This window comes from Benincasa hispida, unplaced genomic scaffold (genome assembly GCF_027475165.1).
Source record: "Benincasa hispida cultivar pf3 unplaced genomic scaffold, pf3_genome.v1.1 HicScf1114, whole genome shotgun sequence".
Lineage (NCBI taxonomy): Eukaryota > Viridiplantae > Streptophyta > Magnoliopsida > Cucurbitales > Cucurbitaceae > Benincasa > Benincasa hispida.
The window spans coordinates 22,239-38,328 of NW_028325427.1; the positions used below are offsets into that span (position 1 = coordinate 22,239).

At 40.9% G+C, this 16,090-nt stretch overlaps 1 pseudogene; it reads right to left on the reverse strand.

Annotated features, from left to right (window-relative positions):
* Positions 1-4,879: 4,879 nt before the first annotated feature.
* On the reverse strand, positions 4,880-15,437 carry LOC150031603 (uncharacterized; annotated as a pseudogene).
* Positions 15,438-16,090: the final 653 nt, after the last annotated feature.

Consider the following 16,090-nt stretch of genomic DNA (forward strand, 5'->3'; position numbering starts at 1 on the left):
CGCATGCATTTGTAATAAACAATCACAGAAAAATGCATGCGCTGAAGCCAAGCAATCGCAAAAGACGAAAGCAGACAGCAACCCCATGCATCCAATGCATGGAAGTTACAGTAATCGCATACTGATAACCTATAGAAATACAAGTTATTTATGCCACCTTATCTAGGTATTGCGGCCAAAAAGTTAGTAATTATGCACAAATTGTATGAAGATTACCCCAGTATGACAATAATTATAAATGTTTGCACTTACACCCACTAACGCCAAAACGATGGAAGACAAGCCAAACTTTACTCTGTTTTGTAGGAGATCAAGTCACCACTTGCGCTCAAGGCTCATAAAAAACTAATTAATGCATCTCTGCCACATTGTGCCTGTCGATCAACCATGAAGAGACGATTACCGAAGTAACGGTGCAATGCGACAGTCGGTCCAAAGCTATGCTTCAATTGCATGCGGTAATAAAAACAAACACCGCATGCGAGCCCATGATCGAAAGATGCAACTGAGCAACATGAGAGTGGGGGATTAAGACACGTGTACAATTAACGGTTGTGCAGAATTGATGGTTTGATTACATAACAGAAGGAATAATATCCCTCCATCTGCGGAATTACCATAACCATCAAGTGGGGACCACAAGGTTGGAGTCAAAGATCTGCTCCTATAAATACCCCATTGATTTCAGAGAAAAGTAAGCTATTTGATACGGGGCTAAGTGCTGCAAGATTTTAGAGAGAAAAGGCTGAGTTGAGTGCTGAAGAGAAGAAATCCAGGAAGAGAACGAGATAAGGTTGAGAGGTGAATCTAAAATCCGACCTACCATATACCCGATCGAATCTCTATGCAAAGACCCCTGCTACCGGTGGAGCAAGCCTGAGAGGGAAGCTCTTCCTTCCATTGAAACCATCCTATCTGGAAAGCAGATCTCCATCGAATTTGTGCCAAGACATTGGCACTTGTTTGTATCTGTTCCATCTCTCTTTCATTGTATTCCATAGTTTCTTTATCTCTTCATTCATACATCATGTATCAAACGCTTAGTAGAAATATTAAATATTTCGATAGATTCCATTTACCATTTTCTGTCTATTTTCGTTCACCCATTAGTTACTTTCTTCATGATGTTTTCTTAATCCCCTGATGAGCAATATGAATCACCAAAAACTTAATCTGTATTAAAGTTATAAAATATGTTTAGCTAAAGCATGCTAGACGGCATCCTCACCTCTGAGAGCAGAAGTGAAGATGTCATTCTGATCTATTGAGAAAAGGTCAGAAGAGTGCATTAACTAAAGTGAGTAGTACTTCCAGACATGGAAGCAACCTTGCGTTCATTACATTAGACTCTGTTTCACCACAGACATGTGGGGAACACGGCCGATAACTAAGAGGTGTACGCCAAGAGAAGAGCGGAACAGTATTTGTACCTTCAAATCCAATTAAGGTCTTGCATTGTTTGTAATACTTATCTTTCTCTTTCTATTCTGTTCATAAGACTTGTCGCCGCATCCCACATCTTTGCACAACCTTCACAGCCAACCTTAATCCTAGCATCTTGTACATGAGGTCTATATCTTGTAACATCTAGCTTAGGTTTACTGTATTTTTATGTTTTATCTCATCTTTACTACTTTCCTTTATTTTACTGCAATTTACTTACCTGTACAAACTCCTTTATAAAGAATTGAAAACCTGGTCGTATATACCATGAACATACACCAATAACCGACACCATTTCCCCGTGTCTGACCTCGGATCACACCGAGAAACTTGCAGTGGAATTACACTTGGATCCAATGTAAGGAAACTTGTGACAACGCAGAGCATACTACATGAACATTGCAAATTAACGCATAAATAGAAGTAGTATTGCATCATCATGAGCACTTAATATCATACATCCCAACCCCATTACACATGCGTCCAACGCATGGAGAACGCGGTGAACAAATAGAGATTGCAGCCATGGAGTCACAGCCATAATAGAAAATCGCAAGATGGGTTTGATAACTTCAGCTAAATTAAGCTCAGACGCATATCTTGTGAGTATCAACAAGATAAGGCAATGTGACAATGCCCATACCGCGACAAAAGCAGCAGTGAGCCATACTTCCATCATTACAGCTATCGGCATCCAAGTTCTATAAATAGCCCTTGAGACCTTCATTTTGAGACATCCGAGCTTCTGCCTCAAGGCAGAAGTTTGTGATCACAGATGAGAGCTTGAAAAAGATTTCCAGTGAAAATTCTTCATCTCCACAATCCAAACTCAGTGATGATCGGAGCATTCGCCGGAGAAGAGCTCGAGAGAGACATCTCCACCATTCAACCATGGCACCACTGGTAGCCTTGACGCAGAGTCCTTCATCTCCCTTCTAATCTCTGTATTGTATTACATTTTAGCTTGAGATATTAAGATATTTTGTGATCAATGCAAATCTTACTTCCTTCATTACCATCTTCTTCATCATCTTCATCTCTATCATAGTTTTACTTCAACATTTATTTATCAAAGTCAATCGCATGCTCAATCGTGTATCCTAGAGATAGGATGCATGTAGCAACCCGCCGAGAGGTGTGTGTTGTGCGAGTATAGTGAGTTAATCCTCTTTGCTTTGTGAAAGGCTGTTGCAACGCCTGTCTATGGGATGTTGCATTGCTTGTCTATGAGTTAAGTAGCCGCGTCTAACTGCCTGAGAAGGTAAGGGATGTAATACACTAAGCAAGGTTCGTATTGTTCCTAGAGATAGGCACAATCTTATGCTCGACGCAACCATATACTATAGAGATATAGTCATGGGGCTGACCACCTAGAGGTGTGATGCGTTAGTGCAACGAGCTGGGATTACTAGAGCGATTTAAGATGGTAAACATTACTATGCGTTATTGGTTGTTGTGTTTTTACCTATTCTCATTGCAAGTCTTCTATTGCTCAATCTGTTTAGTTAGGAGTAGAAGTAGTGTGTAAAACATTTAAACCTTCTTCGCTTTATTTTTATTCTTAGTCATCGCCTCAAACGCATTGCTTCACAAATATTATTGAGTGACAAGTCCTCGTGTTCGACCTTGAATTACCCGAGAAACTTGCGTTTGTGTTATACTTGGCGCAAGCGTAAGAAAACTTGTGATAGGAACGCATAGTCATTGCATGCTAAGATTAACGCATCATCATTCTGACGCATGACCTCAGATGCATGGGAGAAAATGCATCAGTTATATCTAATGCATGATTTCATGTTCAAACCCATCCGTCTTTCATAATAATAAAACAAAACAAAACCCGTCCACTAAATTATTACAAACAGTAGTCTTCTGGTACTTGGCTGCAAACGATGAAGTTTACAATGCCCGTATACCATGGGACATTAATGCATACCGACATCAGCAGTTCGTCAGGGAATCTTTCTTCAATGTCTTTTTCTTTCTCTTGAACCTTGCAATTTTCCAATCTTGAAAGATGATCTGCAACTTGGTTCTCGGTGCCCTTCTGATCTTTAATTTCTAGGTCGAATTCTTGCAGGAGTAACACCCACCATATCAGTCTCGGTTTCGCATCCTTCTTTTTCATAAGGTATTTGATCACAGAATGATCAGTATACACCACCATATTTGTTCCAATCAAGTAGTGTCGAAATTTCTCTAGTGCAAATACCACTGCGAGCATTTATTTTTCTATGGTTATATAGTTTTCCTATGCATCATTCAACGTTTTGCTAGCATAATAGATAGAACGCAGAACCTTGTCCTTGTGCTGACTCAAGACTGTGCCCACTACATATCCACTAGCATCGCACATCAATGCAAATGGTTGCGTCCAATCCGACGCAATCAGAATCGGTGTGGTGATGAGCTCATTTTTTAGAGTGTGAAATGGTTTAGTGCATGCATCATCAAAATCATATTCATGGTCAACCTCAAGGAGCGCACTTAGGGACCTTTCGATCTGAGAAAAGTTGCGGATAAATCTTTGATAAAACCCCGCATGTCCCGGAAAACTCCTAAGCGTTTTCACATTTACTGGTGGTGGTAACTTTGAAATTGCGTTGATTTTCACTTGGTCAACTTCCAAGCCTACCTTCGATATTTTGTGACCTAGTACAATTCTTTCCTCAACCATAAAGTGGCATTTCTCCCAGTTCAGAACAAGGTTCGTTTCAACACATCTCTTCAAGACTTTTTCAAGATTTGATAAACAGGAGTCATAAGTATTGCCAAAAACTAAAAAATCATCCATAAAGACCTTAACTGACTCCTCCAAGAAGTCTGAAAATATTGCCATCATACACTTCTGGAAGGTACCTGGTGCATTACAGAGTCCAAACGGCATGCGACAGAATGCGAATGTGTCAAATAGGCATGTGAAAGTTGTCTTATCTTGATCTTCCGGCATAATCGCAATTTGGTTGTATCCTGAGTAGCCGTTAAGAAAACAGAAGAATTCATTCCCAGTAAGTCGGTCTAACATCTGATCAATAAACGGGAGTGGGAAGTGGTCCTTTCTAGTGGCCAGATTCAATTTGCGGTAATCCATACAGATCCTCCACCCCGTAGTTGTCCTTGTGGGAATTAACTCATTCTTGCTGTTGGTGACGACTGTCATTCCCCCTTTCTTTAGAACACATTGTACTGGGCTTACCTAGCTGCTATCTGATATAGGGTAAATGATTCCTGCATCAAGCCACTTCACTATCTCCTTCTTCATAACCTCCCTCATGGCAGGGTTTAAACGACATTGTCTTTCTAAAGATCATGTTTTCCCTTCGTCAAGACGAATCTTGTGCATGCAATACGAAGGATTGATCCCTCGAATATCCGCTAAGGTCCATCCCAAGGATTTTTCGTTGTTTTTCAGGATTTGGATAAGTGCGTCCTCCTTCTATTTACTCAGCGAGGCAGATATAATAACCGGTAACGTGTTATTGCCTCCTAAATAAACATACTTGAGGTGCACAGGAAACAACTTCAACTCTAACATGGGTGGTTCTTCTAATGATGGCTTACTATGTTGCATTGTTCGTTCAGATAACTTGATCGTTTCAAAATCTGACTCAATTTGAATTGCGGCACAATTCTCCTCCCACATTGCGTCGATTCCAAAATCTTCTTCCTCTAACTCTTCTAGGGGCTCGTGCCAAGGTTCTTCCTGCAATTCCTCAACATATTTAAAATTCTCCATATCATTCGGGTATTTCAATGCATTGAGAACGTTGAACTTAACTTGATGATCGTCGACCCTGATGATAATTTCTCCTTTTTGTACATCGATCAGTGCCCGCCCTGTTACAAGAAATGGGCGACCCAAGATGATAGGCACCTCAACATCAGCTTCATAGTCTAATATGATAAAGTCAGCAGGGAAGATGAACTTATCTATTTGCATAAATACATCCTCTATTTTTCCCTCGGGATGCGTGTGAACCCCGAATCCTAATTTCTCTACTTGAGTATGTTCCCTACTAAGACTAGTGTGATGAGTAGGTTGATGTGGAAACTAGTGTGGAAAATAGCCTCGGCCAGCGCCCATGCAATGTGTTGAGCAGCCTCGGCCAGCGCCCATGCAATGCATCGAGCAGCCTCGGCCAATGCCCATGCAATGCATCGAGCAGCCTCGGCCAATGCCCATGCAATGCATCGAGCAGCCTCGGCAAGCGCCCAGGCCATGAATCGAGCAGCCTCGGCCAGCTCCTAGGCCATGCGTCGAGTAGCCCCAACCGAGGTAATAAAGGAAGCTATTAGAGTGAAAACCTCCTAAGCAATCAAGGTGAGTGGCTAAAACGTTTTGACTAAAACATCTGCTTAAAATGTTTGATTACAACGTGTTATAGAAAGCGTGTTTTAAAGAAGATTATTATCATATCAGCTAGTTTTACAAAGTAATTTCCAAGCAAACCATGAGTTATGTTTTAAACGCATGCGTGTGTGAGAAATTGTTGAAAAGTGATTTATATGTGTTAAATATACTCAGCATGCGTTAGTACCTTTAAAGCCATGTTTTTATATGTGTTATACTTTACATGCTTTAAAGAGAGAAAGTCATTTATGACTAGTTTTACTTAAAACATGATACCGAAAGATGTTTGAGAAAGTATCCGCCCAACTAGATACCGAAGGACTTTGAGAAGGTATCTATTGGTATTGAAGGACGTTTGAGAAGGTACCAAACCAACTAGATACTGAAGGATGTTTGAGAAGGTATCTATACAGAAGTACCTAAGGTATGACAGTACTTAGTATGGCCACGTGCACGTAGGTAGTTAGAGTCAGAGATTGAGCAAAAGGGTTCTCTCTTGACTAGCAGTTGGTGTTAGGATTGTTTTTACCCACCATGGGGTTGTCTCAACTGCGAAATAGTTTTATTGTTTTATGATTAAAATAGCTTTATATGTTTCATGCTTGGAAAATGTTTATATTGCAATACAAATACTGTAGAAGCTTATATTTTAGTTAAACTCTTTATTGAGATTTTGCATGAGAATCAATTATCTTTCTTAAGTCTTTCACCGGGTGCAAGCTCACCTCGTTTTCAAATGTTTTCTTCCCCTCCCCCCCCTCCCCCCCACAGGTAGCGGTCAAATCCTCTGAAGATAGCTCTGCATCTGCTCTGCCACTAAAGGATCAAAAGATTTGTAACCCATCTGTTTAGGTGGTTACTGTTAATATAGTACACATGTTACTGTTATTCATATAGGGACTAGGGTTTGTGGGTTTTGAGACTTGTAAATCTAATGTTGTAATGACTTTAAATATGTTATGTTTCTAAATTAATAAATTGTGAGCCTAAAGGCATTCCGCTATACTTAAGTTATATTTTGGTATCAAAGTTATTCCGCAAGAGTTATTAGGCAGGAAGTGTCAGCCAAAGGGTTGATAACTGCTGCAATCACACTCTTCTCTATTCTAAGAGGGTGGTCTGGGGCAGGGTGTGATAGCTTGGTATCAAAGCATAAGTTTCTGGGAAAGTTAAAGAGTTAGCTGATACCAGTTTGGTATCCAAGTAAAGGTATACGTAAACTTGGGAATGGTTTGAGCTAGTTTAGTATTAAAGCATAAGGTTTTGGATGAAAGAGAGAGTTCATACATTAGATTAAGTCCCATAGATAATTCCTTAACATGTGTACTTAATAATTAGGCAAAGATGCTGAGGAGAAGTGGCAAGCGGAGCAAACAAACTGAGGAGAGGAATGTTGACCCTACCAGCGGAGGTCCTGAAGTTAGACAGGATCCAGATCTGAAGGGAAAAAGAGTTAGAGACTTAGTAGAGCAGGAAGCAACTTCTGCAAACGAGTCGAGTACACCAAGGGTAGGTGTAGAACCTCGGATGGAGGATCAAGTGTAGGATCGATTCAAAATGATCCAAAAAAAAATTCGACGTCGAGAGGTTGAAAGCTTTAGGAGCCACGATGTTCGGTGGAGCCACAGATCCAATAGATGTTGAGGTCTGGTTGGATTTGATTGAGAAATGTTTTAAGGTTATGAGGTGCCTTAAGGATCATAAGGTCGAGTTAGTGGCATTCTTGCTGTAGAAAGGGGCTGAGAAGTGGTGGAAAGTGATAGAAGCCAGAAGGAATAGTTCGGAAACTATGACTTGGTCCGAGTTCAGACAAGTATTTGAGGATAAATACTACCCTAGTTCTTTTAAAGAAGCAAAGAGGGAGGAATTCCTTAGGCTAACTAAGAGAGTGATGACGGTTGCTGAGTATGAACAAAGATTTACTAAGTTATCTCAGTATGCCCTTCCGATCATCGTGGAAGAAAAGGAGAGGTGTAAGAGATTTGAGAATGGCCTAAGAAGAAAGATACGTACACCTGTTACCTCTACATCCAATTGGGTGAATTTCACTCAGTAAGTTGAGACCGCTATCCGAGTAGAGCAAAGTGTAGCGAGGGAAGATGTACTCCAGTCAGGTGAAGGATAGTTTACAATGCTTGGAGAAATGAGAAGTAAGAGATTTAGACTCCCATTCTCTGGGCAGTCGAGTATGATGAATTTTGGAGGCATGAGCCAACAGAGCTCAGGTCAAAAAAGGTCAAGACCCGCAGCTGGACAGAGTGGTAGATTAGTATCAGGTCGTGATAGCGAGTCCGTAGCTAGTACAGGGAGGAAACCACTTTGTGTAAACTGTGGTAGACCTCATACAGGAGTATGTTATGGTAATAGGAATGTGTGTTTCCAATGCGGACAAGCGGGGCATTTCAGGAGAGATTGTCCTCAGCTAGGTCATGGAGCACAGAGTGAGCAAAGAGGAGTTACCCAGCCTAGAGCGACTGGAACTAGAGGTGAGGGATCCAGTGTAGCTAAGCAGAAAGGGGTAGCTGGACGACCCCAATAGCAACAACAGCAGTAGGGTAGAGTGTACGCTATGATACACTAGGAAGCGAAAAAGGCTCCAGATGTCATAACTGGTACGATAACTTTATGTAATCAATTCGCTTATGCATTATTTGATCCTGGTGCAACGCACTCATTCATATCTAGCATGTGTGCATTACATATAAATAGAGTGCCTGAGCATATGAATGAGGATTTGTTTATCTCTGTGCCTGTAGGAGATACTCTAGTTGTACATGAGTATTATAGGAATTGTGAAGTAATTCTTGGAAATAGAGTTTTTGAGTTAACTTGATTCCATTAGAATTACTAGAGTTTGATGTTATCCTAGGTATGAATTTCCTAAGTAAACACTATGCCACTATGGATTGCTTTAGAAGAGAAATAGTGTTTAGGAAACCAAGTGAAAAAGAAATAACCCTGGTGAGAATTAAAAGAATACTTCCAGGAAGTTTAATATCAGCAGTGAAGGCTAGGAAGCTGTTGAGTAAAGGATGTGAAGCCTATTTAGCCTATGTAGCAGTTTCATAGGATAAGAAACTGAAACCTTAGGATGTACCTGTGGTACAATAATTCTTAGATGTATTCTCTGAAGAGTTATCAGGCTTACCACCTATCAAGGAAATAGAGTTCACTATTGAGTTAGTTCCGGGTACAACATCTATATCCCAGGCACCATATAGGACGACACCAACGGAACTGAAAGAGTTAAAAGTTCAGTTACAAGAACTTGTAGATAAGGGATACATTAGACCCAGTGTGTCACCTTGGGGAGTGCCAGTCTTGTTTGTTAAGAAGAAAGACAGTACTTTTAGATTATGCATAGACTATAGACAGTTGAATAAGGTGACCATTAAGAATAAGTACCCATTGCCTCATATAGATGATCTCTTCGATCAGTTGAAAAGAGCCACAGTGTGCTCTAAGATAGATTTGAGATCAGGCTATCATGAGTTGAAGGTGAAAGGCACAGATGCTCCAAAGACTGCATTCAAAACTAGATATGGACATTTTGAGTTCTTAGTAATTATGTTTGGATTGACAAATGCTCCTGCGGTATTTATGGACTTGCTGAATAGGATATTTCATTCTTATTTGGATTAGTTTGTGATAGTGTTCATAGACGACATACTAGTGTATCCTAGTAGTGCAAAGAAACATAAAGAACATCTGAGGATGGTGATACAGATTCTAAGAGAAAATGAGTTATATGCCAAATTTAGTAAGTGTGATTTTTGGTTAAATCAAGTCGTATTCCTTGGGCATATAGTTTCAGCTGATGGAGTTAGCATTGATTCCCAAAAGATAGAAGCAATAGTTAATTGGAAACGACCCCTGAATGTAACCGAAGTACGCAGTTTTCTGGGTTTAGCAGGTTATTATAGGAGATTCGTGGAGGGCTTTTCTAAGATAGCTCTTCCATTGACAAACCTGACAAGAAAAGATGTGAAGTTTGAATGGTCGCCAGAATGCGAGCATAGTTTTCAGGTATTGAAACAGAGATTAGTGTCAGCACCAGTATAACTCTACCTACACCAGGTAAAAAGTATAAGGTTTATTGTGATGCATCCGGAAAAGGGTTAGGATGTGTGCTGATGGAGGAGGGAAAGGTAGTAGCTTATGCTTCTTGACAGTTAAAGAAGCATGAATGTAACTACCCTACACATGATTTGGAGTTAGCAGCAGTTGTGTTAGCTCTTAAGTTGTGGAGACATTACCTGTTTGGTGAGCGGTGTCATATATTCACAGATCATAAAAGTCTAAGCATATCTTTGATCAGAAGGAATTAAACTTGAGACAAAGAAGATGGCTCGAGTTGATCAAAGACTATGACTGTACCATTGACTATCACCCAGGTAAAGCAAATGTAGTAGCTGATGCTTTAAGTCGAAAAACCAGATCAGCTAGAGTTAGTATCAATTCAGTGAAGGGTACACTGATTCATGAGTTGTATAATGCTAGGGCAACATTATCAATCGGTACAAAAGAAGGATTATTAGCTTCATTTCAAGTGCGTCCTACGCTCGTAGAAGATATTCTACGTGAACAATTAAAGGATTCTGATCTTTAGAAGTTAGCTAAAGAAGTAGATAAAGGATTGAGGACGGACTACCAATTAAGAGCTAATAAAGTACTATTAAAAGAAGGTAGGATATGCATACCTAAGGATTTAGCACTTAAACAAGCTATTCTAGAAGAAGCACATAGTTCGGGCTATGCTGTGCATCCGGGCAGTACGAAGATGTACAGAACATTAAAGAGATCGTACTGGTGGCCTGGTATGAAAAGAGAAATAGCGGAGTATGTTGATAGGTGTCTAATATGTCAACAAGTTAAACCGGATAGACAGAGGCCAGTAGGATTACTTAATCCATTCGCAGTACCAGAGTGGAAATGGGAGCATATTACGATGGATTTCCTATTTGGATTACCTAAGACACCAGCAAGCTATGATGGTATATGGGTAATTATGGATAGATTGATGAAGACAACTAAGTGTTTACCTATTAAAGTTACTTATACCCTAGACTAATTAGCTAAGTTGTATGTTGATCGAGTCGTAAGTCAGTTTGAAGCTCTAGTTTCAATTGTATCAGATCGAGACTCCAGATTTACATCGAAGTTTTGGCCTAGTTTGCAGAAAGCTATGGGAACCAAGTTATATTTTAGTACCACTTTTCATCCACAGACGGATGGTCAGTCGGAACGGACAATCTAGACATTAGAGGACATGCTGAGAGCATGTATATTGCAATTTAAAGGTAGTTAGGATACACATCTATCATTAATCGAATTTGCGTAACAACAGTTACCATTCGAGTATTAGAATGGCACCGTATGAGGCACTATACAGAAGACCATGTAAAACTCCAATAATTTGGGATGAAGATGGTGAAAGGAAATTACTAGGTCCAGAACTTGTGCAACAGACATCAGATAACATTAAGATTATAAGAGATAATCTTAAGATGGCTCGAGATAGGCAAAAGAGTTACGACGATAAGCGGAGAAGAGAATTAGAGTTGGAAGTTGGTGATAAAGTATTTCTTAAGTTATCTTCATGGAAAGAAATACTTAGGTTTGGTAAGAAAGGGAAATTAAGCCCGAGATATATTGGACCCTATGAGATAGTAGAAAGAGTTGGCCCAATGGCATAGAGATTGGATTTACCTCCAGAATTATCTCGTATTCATGATGTGTTTCATGTGGCAATGCTTAGAAAGTATGTGCCAGATCCTACCCATGTATTTCCTGAGCAATCGGTACAGTTGAAAGAGAATTTTTCTTATGAAGAGGAACCAGTGGAGATTCTTGACAGAAAAGAACAGGTTTTAAGGAATAAGACAATCCCATTGGTGAAGGTACTATGGCGAAACCATAGCACGGAAGAAGCAACGTGGGAAGACAAAGAGCAAATCACAAACAAGTACCCGCAGTTGTTTAGTTGATGGACTAGTAGCGAAATTTCGAGGACGAAATTTTTATAAGGGGGAGGTAAATGTGAACCCTGAATCCTAATTTCTCTACTTGAGTATGTTCCCTACTAAGACTAGTGTGATGAGTAGGTTGATGTGGAAACTAGTGTGGAATGGTAGAGGAAAAAAGTGGAGATTTGAAGAAAAGAGGAAATTTAGAAGTTTAACTCTTGGAGAAAATTTGGAAAATTTGGCTAAGTATAGAATTTTGTGTGGGATACGTTGGATGCGTGGGATGATGGATGCGTTGGATGTGTTGGATGATGGATGCGTTGGATGTGTTGGATGATGGATGCGTTGGATGCGTTGGATGATGGATGCATTGGATACGTTGGATGCGTTGGATGATGGATGCATTGGATGCGTTGGTGAAGGAAGGAAAATCGAAGTGAGGCATTGGGATGGCACGAGGACTGGAGGGTGGCATGCATCGAGCAACCTCAGCCAAATGCCCAGCCATGCATCGAGAAAACTTGGCCAGCGCCCATGCAATGCATCGAGCAGCCTCTGCAAGCGCCCATACAATGCATCGAGTAGCCTCGGCCAATGCCCAGGCCATGCGTCGAGCAGCCCCGGCCAAACGCATGCATCGAGTGGATACGCCCGTGCATTGAGCACACTTCTGAGCGGCCATGCTTGTGCGTTGAATGCATTGCCGAGCGGCCATGGCCATGCCATGAGCACCTTGTCAAGCAACCATGCCGTGTGTCAAGGTGCCCTGCCATACAGCCAAGCGCGCAGCCCATGCCATGCGCTCATGTGGCCAACATATGCCGCACGCCCATGCGTCAAAGTAGCACGCCCATGCGCCTAAGCACCGGCCAAGCATCAAGGCGTTGTGCGCAGCCCATACGGCCAAGCACACCCATGCATCGAGCGGCCAACACATGCAGCACGCTTATGCGTTGGTGGCCAGCACCATGCGCCCATGCCAAGCAAGTTGTGCGAGTGAGCTATGCGTCAAGAATGGACGGTCACCCTATGCGTTGATGATGGTTAGCTCCTTACACTGACTAAGTTGAATTGTCATGATAGAGAATTGGCTTGCTATGCATTGAGTAGAGGCTATGCGTTGCTTATGGACTAGGTGTTGAGCAACCAAGAGTTGGACGCATACAAGGATGAAATCATCAGGATAACATCATCAAAACCATGTGTCTTCTTGGGAGGAAAGCCTTAAGCCTTAAGAATTTGAGGTGGTGGCATCAGATTGGAGGCTCATGCTTTGGCAACATGGGAATAAGACACTTAGCTTGCGATGACCACAACATTGCGTTGATGGAATGAGAAGGAGACACTTGGCCATGCAGCCAAGTAGGTGGTGTCAACTCTGGAGAAGGTTTGGACTCCTATAAATAGAGCCATGAAACTTCATTTTTAGATCACAATTTAGAAATACCATAAAAAGAGTGGGAGAGTGGAGTAAACCTTGCGTTGGAGCCAAATCTATGCGTTAGTCATAGAGGACGCATTGGACAGTGAGGTCTGAAGAGGACACATCAAATTGGGACGAGAAGTTCTCCCAATTTACTCGTGTGTTTGGAGTGATTTTAAAGCCACCTGAAAGCTCTGAAAGTCTAGTTTTCAGGGTAGGGCTACCGAAAGAATAGCTTGAAGGGATCAGGCTGGAAATTGAGAAGAAGATAGAAGGGTCAGGTTTTCAGATCAATTTGAGCCAGTCTTGAAGATTCTGTGATTCTGGCCAAACCATGAAGAGTTCTGAGCTCAAATTTTAGGGTAAGCTTCCTGAGACATTAAGAATATGTTTGTAGAAGAAAGTATCTTAAATTAAGATTTAGAACTATGAGTAATTTAAGCTGTAATTTGAATCTGGATTCTAGGGGTGAAAAGAGAGCCCGAGGAAGAAAAGAAAGCTACTAGAGTGAAAAGCTCCTAAGCAATCAAGGTGAGTGGCTAAAACGTTTTGACTAAAACATTTGCTTAAAATGTTTGATTACAACATTTTATAGAAAGCATGTTTTAAGGAAGATTATTCTCATGTCAGCTAGTTTTACAAAGTAATTTCCAAGCAAACCATGAGTTATGTTTTAAACGCATGCATGTGTGAAAAATTGTTGAAAAGAGATTTATATGTGTTAAATATACTCAGCATGCATTAGTACCTTTAAAGCCATGTTTTTATATGTGTTATACTTTACATGCTTTAAAGAGAGAAAGTCATTTATGACTAGTTTTACTTAAAATGCGATACCGAAGAACGTTTGAGAAGGTATTCGCCCAACTAGATACCGAAGGACTTTGAGTAGGTATCTATTGGTACTGAAGGATCTTTGAGAAGGTACCAAACCAAACAGATACTGAAGGACGTTTGAGAAGGTATCTGTACAGAAGAACCTAAGGTATGACGGTACTTAGTATGGCCACGTGCATGTAGGTAAGTAGAGTCAGAGATTGAGCAAAAGGGTTCTCTCTTGACTAGCAGTTGGTGTTGGGATTGTTTTTACCTACCATAGGGTGTTCTCGACTGAGAAACAGTTTTATTGTTTTATGATTAAAATAGCTTTATATGTTTCATGCTTGGAAAATGTTTATACTGCAGTACAAGTACTGTAGAAGCTTATATTTTAGTTAAACTCTTTATTGAGATTTTGCATGAGAATCAATTATCTTTCTTAAGTCACTCACTGGGCGCAAGCTCACCCATTTTCAAATGTTTTCTTTCCCCTCCCCCCCCCCCCCCCCCCCCCCCCAACAGGTAGTGGTCAAATCCTCTAAAGATAGCTCTGCATCTGCTCTGCCACTAAAGGATCAAAAGATTTGTAACCCGTCTGTTTAGGTGGTTACTGTTAATATAGTACACATGTTACTGTTGTTCATATAGAGACTAGGGTTTGTGGGTTTTGAGACTTGTAAATCTAATGTTGTAATGACTCTAAACATGTTATGTTTCTAAATTAATAAATTGTGAGCCTAAAGGCATTCCGCTGTACTTAAGTTATATTTTGGTATCAGAGTTATTAGGCAGTAAGTGTTAGCCAAAGGGTTGATAACTGCTGCAGTCACGCCCTTCTCTTGGCTAAGAGGGTGGTCTGGGGCGGGGTGTGACAATGTGTTATTGATCTATCGGCCAACTGCAATGTAATTATGGTTGGTCTTGCATTGCCGATATTTAACTTTTTGAAGATTGACAAGGGCATTAGGTTTATACTCTGCCGAAATCTCGATGCTAAGAGGGTGGTCTGGAGCGTGGTGTGACAATGCGTTATTGATCTATCGACCAACTGCAATGTAATTGTGGTTGGTCTTGCATTGCCGATATTTAACTATTTGAAGATTGACAAGGGCATTAGGTTTATACTCGCCCCCAAATTACACAGCGCATTTCCGACCTCCTTCCCCCCTATTGAGCAGGGTAATGTGAAACTCCCAGGATCTTTCATCTTGGTGGGGATGTTGTTTTGAAACAACGCACTGCACTCATATGTTAATTCAATTGTTTCATTCTCTCTGATCTTCCTTTTGTTAGCAAGTATGTCCTTGAGGAATTTCACATAGCTCGGCATTTGCTCCAAAGCTTCTATTAAGGGAATGTTGATATGTAGTTGTCGGAGAACATCCATGAATCTCTGAAATTTCTTACTATCATCTTTCTTCTTCAGCCTGGACGGGAAAGGTGGAGGATCCCGCCGTACTTCCTATTCAATTGGTTGTTCATTGGGGTCCTGTGCTTGCTGTGTTTTAGTAACTGGAGGTTGCGTTGATTTTGAATTTCAGTCTTGCTGAGATTCATCCCTTGTAGATGTACTTTCTTCTGAACTGATAATTTTGTCATTAATTGTTGATTGGTCGACGTTGATGGTTAAATCTATTGGTCTTGTTACTGAATCTGGTACTGGTGGCACAGGGGCTGTTGTCTTGCCACTTCTTAATGTCACTGCTTGACATTGCTCTTTACCACGTGGCCTCGATGCTCCCGAACTGTTGGGCAGTGTACCAGGTGCTTTATTCTTAAGTTCAATCGTAAGTTGTTCAATCTGCTCCTCCAGATTTCTAAGGGAGGAAGCTTGCGATTGCTTAATTGCCTCGCTATTCTCAATATAATGTTTCAATAAAGTTTCCAAAGACGAGGTACTGCAAGAGGTGTCAGAAAAGAACAGTTGGTCGTAGGGTTGTACACTTTGAAAATTACTTGGTCTTTGATCCTGATTAATGAAAACCGGAGGGTTGCCTCGATTCCCATGATAACTGCTTTGATGATTACTGTGGCTCCCCTGGTTGTGATTCCCATTCCAACTGAAAGTTGGGTGATTCTGCCAACCAG